The sequence below is a fragment of the Penaeus vannamei genome, chromosome 31 (assembly GCF_042767895.1).
Source record: "Penaeus vannamei isolate JL-2024 chromosome 31, ASM4276789v1, whole genome shotgun sequence".
NCBI classification, from domain to species: Eukaryota; Metazoa; Arthropoda; class Malacostraca; order Decapoda; family Penaeidae; genus Penaeus; species Penaeus vannamei.
The window spans coordinates 8,513,770-8,521,269 of NC_091579.1; the positions used below are offsets into that span (position 1 = coordinate 8,513,770).

Below are 7,500 nucleotides of genomic sequence, written 5' to 3' on the forward strand. Positions count from 1 at the left end.
AGTAACCTTTCTTTTTGATAAATCTATGACAGGAAATATTTTTTAGTCAGTAGGTTATAAGAAAAAATAAGGGTTTCAGTTAAAAGAAATTTTATTGCAAAATTTAGAATTATGTATCAGGTCATTGTCTTATGATGTAAATGCCATGCTGTACCAAAATTTGACAGCAGAGCTGAAACTGCATGCACAAATACCAGATATGTAGGTATTATTCAGGTTGAAATATCAGCTGAAATAACAATGGTTATTAAATGAATAGTAATTTTTTTTTTATTAGTATTGTATTAATGTTATTATATTATTTTTACTATTTATTATCATTATTTTTGTAATTATTATTATTATTATCATCAATAATTATTAGTCTTTCCCACATTTATGGCATTACGGCACTGGTTGCAATATTAAAAAGGTAGCAAGACTTGAACATATTCTAGCTTGGCACACCAGTAATGATAATTAACTTATCAGTTATAAAACCATGGCCATGGTAAAATCTGCTATTTAACCCCTTGTCTGGAGGTTTTAAACTGTCTACTGTAGTTTGTGAATTTCATTGCACACAGATGGCTCCACAGGTGCTCAGCCTCCAACGAGTCAGTTAGTAGGCTCTAATGACTGTGCCTGATTTCCCCATCCGTCGAATTTGCAGGAAAGTGATTTTTTCTAGTGTGTTGATATCTATACTGTTATCATTGTTATTGACATTATGGTTAATATAATGTTATGAAAATACTAATAACAATAAAAATAATAGAATAAGAAAAAAATATCTTGGCAAATATCAAGGAAAATTGTAAACAGTTTGAGATAGGTAGGACAATATTTGACTCCTTGGTGACTAAGCAGTTATGTAGCCTTCTCTATGTAAACAATTTACAAATTAAAATAACAGTGGACATGACTTGTGTTCATGCTCTTCATAGTAATTTGATTTAATGTACCAAGATGTGATCATATTTGATAATCAAGAATATCTACATTGCAGAGATAAAGCCATTTTTAGGGTTATTCAAGAGTTTACACCAACTACAATATCTGGGTCCCTGTGCCTAAGATTCAGCTATAAAGTATTGGTAATATATTAGGCAAAACCCTTTTCTTGTTAATTTTATAATAAACATGAATAATATATTGGTATGTTTTCCCCTCTGAAAATAAAACTTCCTCATTTGAATGGTAAAACCTCAATCATATGATTATAATTTCCTGGTGTTATGGTAATTCCTTACATGTTAATGTAAAAGTTCAGCTAGCAGTTTCCGTATTTGGGTATATATTTCATGCCATCCCTCACCAGGCGAAGTCTACAAGCAGTGCTGATGTTGGTCAAGACTAGATCAAATTCAGCTTCACTCCTGGCATCATTTTTTACCCTTTTAAGAAAATAGCAGGTGTGCATTCTTCCAATATGTCTGTATAATTTTGTTGAATGCTTTTTCAGAGTACCATTTAATTTATCTTAAATTACTAAGAAATTAGATTTAACCCATTAATGCTAGGAGGTCTTGTGTAAATATACCCAGCCCATTAATTTTACTTTATTTATTTTGTTAACACAAAAATGGTCCTAGAAGTACCTAGTCATCAAGGACTAAATACTACTAGCTTTCCCATGTTTACTTCATCACTTGAGTTTTCAGAAAAAGAAGTTTTTACTTTCATCACTGTTAATACCATTAAAAATGTTGTTATATGTTGCTAATAACAATGTTTATAATGACAATTGTTTTTATAAGTATATAATATAAAAGGGTGGGAACCATTGGTATAGAAAAATAATGATTCAGAACAGGAACAACAATTGTCCTCAATAAGACAGTATTCAGCTATGGCTCTTGGTACTGCACCACACCTTAGCAAAAATTATTCCAATATCTAAACTTGGTATCATATTACAAAGTGAAGCATAGAATTTGTACCAAATATTTAAGATGTCTGCAAACATTAACTAGTCAGAATATACTTGGCAGGAAATCATTAGCCTTTACTGCAACATTGCTAAAATCACTGTTGGGAAACTATTTAAAGGCTGATTGTGCTATTAAATTTCAATTTACAAATTGATTTAAATAGCATTAATTGTTATTTCTGTAATATCTGAAACACAGAAGTGTTTATTTTTCAGTATCTTAGTGTTGCATTCCTCTATTCAACTGACCACAAAGGCAGCCAGCACTGGTGATGGCTTGATTGGCTGCCCCCTCCCAGTACCCTGCTCGTTGTTGTCGTGGGGGTGCTTAGTAGACGGAGGCTCAAGGTAGGGGTGATCCCCTACATTGTGCCTCAGCCCTCACCTCAACCTATTTCTCCTCCTTTCCTCTTCCATATCTTTATCCCCTTCTGTCCCATTTCTAAGGTGTGAGAGCCGTGCTGAAAGGATGAAAGGCTGGCATTGTTTCAGTCATGAACAGTCTCCAGGAGCCATGGGCATGGTATTCCCTTGGTTAATTGCCTAGCCCTTACCTTGTATGAGGACCCTGAGGAGTAAACTTTCTTTTTCCCATTTTATTCAGGCTCACCATGGCCAATAGTGAAGACTGTTTACCCTTATTAGGAGCATTAAGGCTTGCCCTTACATCAACTAGCCTATCTTAATTCAATTTCGATGGTTTTCCAACCCCTGCCCCACTTTTGACCATGGCTCTGACCACTGATACTAATACCCCGTCCTTGACGGTCACTGACAACTGTATCCATTCTAAACCACCTACCTAGGTCATTACTCAAGCTTTAGAATGCATCATTTCCTCTCGCCCAACTTTCTCCTCTCCTACTGCACAGTCTTCTTCAAAGTCTACCCCTTCTTCCCATATTACTACTCTTCATCCTTATTGTCCTCCCCCTCACAGAACTACTCCACTTCACACCACCCTATCTTCCTCTTGCCCTCGTCCTTCTACTGCCTCCATCTCTGCAATCCTTTTGAGTACTTCCTTTGGCCCAGCCAAGTTGTATTGATTCTTTGTGATTCCCCCCACAACCTCTTCCTCTGAAATTACCCTTCTTTTTCAAGTGTCTCCAAAAACAAGTAGGTAAAGTTTCCTTTTGCAGCCATACTGATCATTCACACCTTGTCAGTTATATCTTAATTCTAGGCTTCTGCACTATCTACCCTAACTGACCTCACTGGCAAACCCATTCCTACTGAACCTCACCCCTCTCTGAATACCTGTAGTGGATTTGTTTCTGTTTCTCCAACTGCTTTTCCTATCCCCAACAAGAACTGGTCAGACTGTGAAAGTGACTTACTTACCTGCCTTGTTGATTACAATGCAGTGTTAGTACAGTGATACACTATTTTTCCAAGTATAAGTCCCATACCAATATTGCCAAGATTAGCTTCCGTAGACACAACCTCCACCATGAAGTTTACATTGGTGGAGTGTACAACCATATTGACCCATTCCCCATCAATATCAGAAATGTTGGCATTTTGGCCACACAACCAGACACTGTCGCTCCACAGTCTGCAGCCCTCTATATGCTCAACCTCGTCATGAACATTCAAATTATCCTGCTCAGTCATGTACATGTGCCAATTGTTGTGGCTCCCATAATGTATTTTATAGGAGTTGCAGTGCCTATAAGCTTGTATGTGAGGTAGCAGTTCTCACATTCAAACTAGGCCTCACCCTCCATGAGGCAAGACAGGAAGCAAGGCGACAAGGTTTTTCTCTTTCTTTTTTCCTAAACTGTCTTTCACTGCTCGTCTCTCATCTTCTCAAGATGTCTCAGCATCTCCCACAGTATCTTTTCCCTTTACCTCAGACCATCCAAGCTCTGCTCCCCCTATCCCCCAGTCAAATTCTTTTTCCAGTCTAAATCCAGATACTCCATTCTACCACTTCCTTGATACCTACCCCTTCTCACTTTACTTCTCATGCCAGGCAACCTAAACGTTCTACTTCACCTCTTACCACATCCTCTCCTACATCTTCCTCTTCCTCTGCTCCTCAGATATCTATCCCCTCTTCTCCTCCTCCTAAGAGAACCTTTGTTTCTTAGTCCTCTTCACCCAACTCGTATTCAGAAACTGGAAGACATCCAAAACTTCCTAAACATGACCCAAGGGAATACACTACTCCCTCATCCACCCTCCAATCCCTCTGTTCCTATACCTACATTTAAAGTATTTACTGATATCCATCCTCCTCCTCAAGTATCCCCCACCAACCTTCTACCGCTCCCACCTGAATGCTCACATGAATCACTTCTGTCACAACAGTGTCCTCCAGACCCCTCCCCTCTTGATACTTTTTCTGATACTTCACCACATTCCCCAGTCCCCATTTCTTTTCTCCTGGATTCTTCTACTCTTACTAATGCTCCTACTTCTCCAACAGCTATATCTGTTTTCCTTGAGCAATTTCCTTATTTCTTCCCATCACAGATATAAAGCAATTCACTCAATCACCCTACCCTCTCAACCCTTCCTCTTTTACTAATCTCTGCTCTACTTCATTTGCTCTTCCCTCTTCACTCCCATACTGTCCTCCAATGTACTCCAATCTTTGACATCTAACACATTTTATCTTTATCTTTAACTCTTCTTTACCCTTTTGTTGTCAATACTATCATTGTTGATATCATCATTATCATTGTTAATAATGTTATCCTTATTATCTGGAAAAAATATACACCAGTAGACGGCAGGATTTATTATTTTTCAACATTTTTAATAACTTTCTTTTGTTGATATTATATTCAGTGAGGTTCATTATCATCTTTTGTGTGTGGGTGTTTGCATATAATAGAGAGAGAGAGAGAGTTTGATATATTACACATTCAGATTATGCACTGATAATATCTGTTTTATAGAATGGGACAAAAAATTTGGGATCCAATATCTTAAGATAATATTTGGGACCTTAGTCACTGAGATTACCAAGATCTTGAAAGTAGAAATAATTTTCAGCTGGCAATATTTATTTACCTATGTACTTGTTATTTTTTATCACACACACACACACAGAATTGAGAATTGTATATTCAACTTATATTTATAATGCAAAAGATCATCTGAACATACTTACTTGAAAATACAATATTATTATTATTTCCATGGCACTGTGTAAAACAATATTTCATGAATACATTATGTAAGCCAATAATGTAACAACATTCAACAGCATAGAATAAATAGCCACTAGATATACTTTGTTCACAACATGGAAGCAATGGCCATCATCGTCTTTAAAATATATTTTCTTATAAAATGCACCTACATCGCTTGCATTTCCTTCACAAATCCAAGAAACTGGTGCCAACATATTCAACGCATTTAGTTGTAATGCGTTTGATAATTGTAAGCATTGATTCATTGCACTTCGAATATCAAATCGGTTAACAACGGCATATGAAGGTGTATATTTTTAATGAGAAGCTAGGTGTCATAGTTTGTTGGTTTTTTTCTGGTAAGCAACAATCTTAAAAGTTCTGCACGTCAATCAGATATCCTCAACCATGTTAATGTCATAGTCTGGTAGATTGGGTAAACCGTTCTGCCCCAAAGTAGATTTGTTGTATAAGTAGATGATATGAAGTGTCACATGGATCTATTTCATGCAGAGCTAGGAGAGCTACCTAATGTGGGTAACAAAAATAATTCAACAGGAATGAAGCATGGCTGACATAGACTAAAACTACGTTGACGCTACTGAGGTGTGGCACTGAGCTGCCACTGCTTCAGGTCCTTGCAACGTCTTCGTGGTAGGATAACCATCACCTGGCACAAGGAAGTAGAAGATTATGTGGTTTTGTTTTACAAAACGGTTGGTAGTTGTTTTTTTCAGTACGTCCTTACGTTTATTTGCAATATATATATAAATATAAATATATATATATATATATATATATATATATATATATATATATATATATATATATATATATGTATATATATAAATATAAATATATATATATATATATATATGTGTGTATATATATATATATATATATATATATATATATATACATATATATACATATATATATATATATATATATATATATATATATATATATATATACATATATGTGTGTGTGTGTGTGTGTGTATACCGAATGCGGTCATACCATGACCTTGGTAAAGTTGTTGATGCCTCACTTGCGCATATGTGGAGACTGTGGGATACGCATCACATACAAATCACATGAGGTTACACAAGGGAATATCAAAGTTATACTGTCAATATGCATATTATATACTCTCCCCAGGGGAACCTGCCTCAGTCCCCTCATAAACGTTTACAAGGTCGAGCATTACTTTCATGACGTTCTCATCATCAACATTCCGCACCACCACTGCGTATGTTTCCCTCGAGGTTCAATCATTTGCTTCATTGGTAATTATACTAAATTTGCTTTTGGATTACCTATTTCCTAATTTGTGGTTGGTATAAAGCACTAGCCCATAAATGAGAATGGCACATTTTCTTTCGTTTAATCGCCGTGCCGCGATCTCATAATTGGAGAACATCCTTTTGTAGAAGAAAAATAAGTTAACATTGTTATAATGCAATACTGGGAAAATAAAAGATATTCATTATTACTAGCATGCTGTTATCATACACGGGTATTGTAATGTTCCCATGAATTATGTTCAGCCAAATATACAGTGAATTAGTTTGTTTATAATAGTCCTCTGCCCTCGTTCCTAGGTTACATGTTGCGAGATTTCCGCAGCACATCGACAGTCAAGCCGACATATTAGTTGCAGTGTAGAAATGGTCTAACCATCCATTTTCTGTGGTCTTATAGCAGACCGCTCATTCCTTTCTGTGTAGACAGTATACACTGGGAATTTACTTGAGTTGCCCTTTTAATTTACCCGCATATCTTTATAGAAAATGTTCTAGATGTATAACTTAAGAATTGCGACATTGAACTCTTAAATTTCATTTATCAAAAAGTACAAGACTATTCATAGTGAACGTAATGCAGGGCTTAAGGTTTAAAGTCACTCTGTGGAACTGTGGCTCTGTCTTGGGTGATGCCTAGCTGGAAGTCCCAGCTGAAGTGACATCGGTTGAAATTTCTGCTGTGATGACGTTCGGTATATTATATTATATCTATTCATACCATGATGGTTTCAGCAATTTCAATTTTCAATTTGTTTGAACGTGATACAATAATTCAATGTTGTTTTAAGTACTATTTGCATCAGTCCATCTTCATTCAGGAATTAACCAAAATACTTCAGTAATGACGTCATCAGTCGGTCGTCTTTTGTTTCCGTTTAGCAGACGAATTTCCGAAAAAAAAAATCCAACCCCGTTCATAATGTGACCAAGAATCAGGTTTATGGTATTAATACGGATTGAAATAGAGGTTAGTTATGGAGTTACATATCTGGGAAAATTTGGCAACTGACACGGGAACATTTGCCAAATGTTGCCAGATTTGTAACCTGTATGACTTGTTTCCTGCATTTCATCCCTCAACTTGATAGATAAATCAAGAAACATACCCCAAATGATAATAGTTTTAGCTAAAAAA

The 7,500-nt window shown here is 36.0% G+C and overlaps 2 protein-coding genes across 5 annotated transcripts in view; both read left to right on the forward strand.

Moving 5' to 3' along the window:
- Brms1 (breast cancer metastasis-suppressor 1-like protein) overlaps window positions 1–1,132 on the forward strand; it is a 12,797-nt gene extending 11,665 nt beyond the window's left edge. The window contains exon 7 of one of the 3 annotated variants that reach the window (XM_070143766.1): window positions 1–1,132. This exon is cut by the window's left edge and continues 288 nt beyond it. The gene's annotated coding sequence lies outside the window, so the exon portion shown is untranslated. The other 2 variants (XM_070143768.1, XM_070143767.1) reach the window with 2 other exon arrangements.
- Window positions 1,133–2,177: 1,045 nt separating this feature from the next.
- The window catches only part of LOC113824663 (glutathione S-transferase C-terminal domain-containing protein homolog), an 8,338-nt gene continuing 3,015 nt past the window's right edge, over window positions 2,178–7,500 (forward strand). Inside the window, exons 1-2 of one of the 2 annotated variants that reach the window (XM_070143762.1) lie at window positions 2,178–2,260; window positions 5,617–5,774. The gene's annotated coding sequence lies outside the window, so the exon portion shown is untranslated. Of the gene's footprint in view, window positions 2,261–5,616; window positions 5,775–7,220; window positions 7,333–7,500 lie in introns of those variants that run through there. The other variant, XM_027377423.2, reaches the window with a different exon arrangement.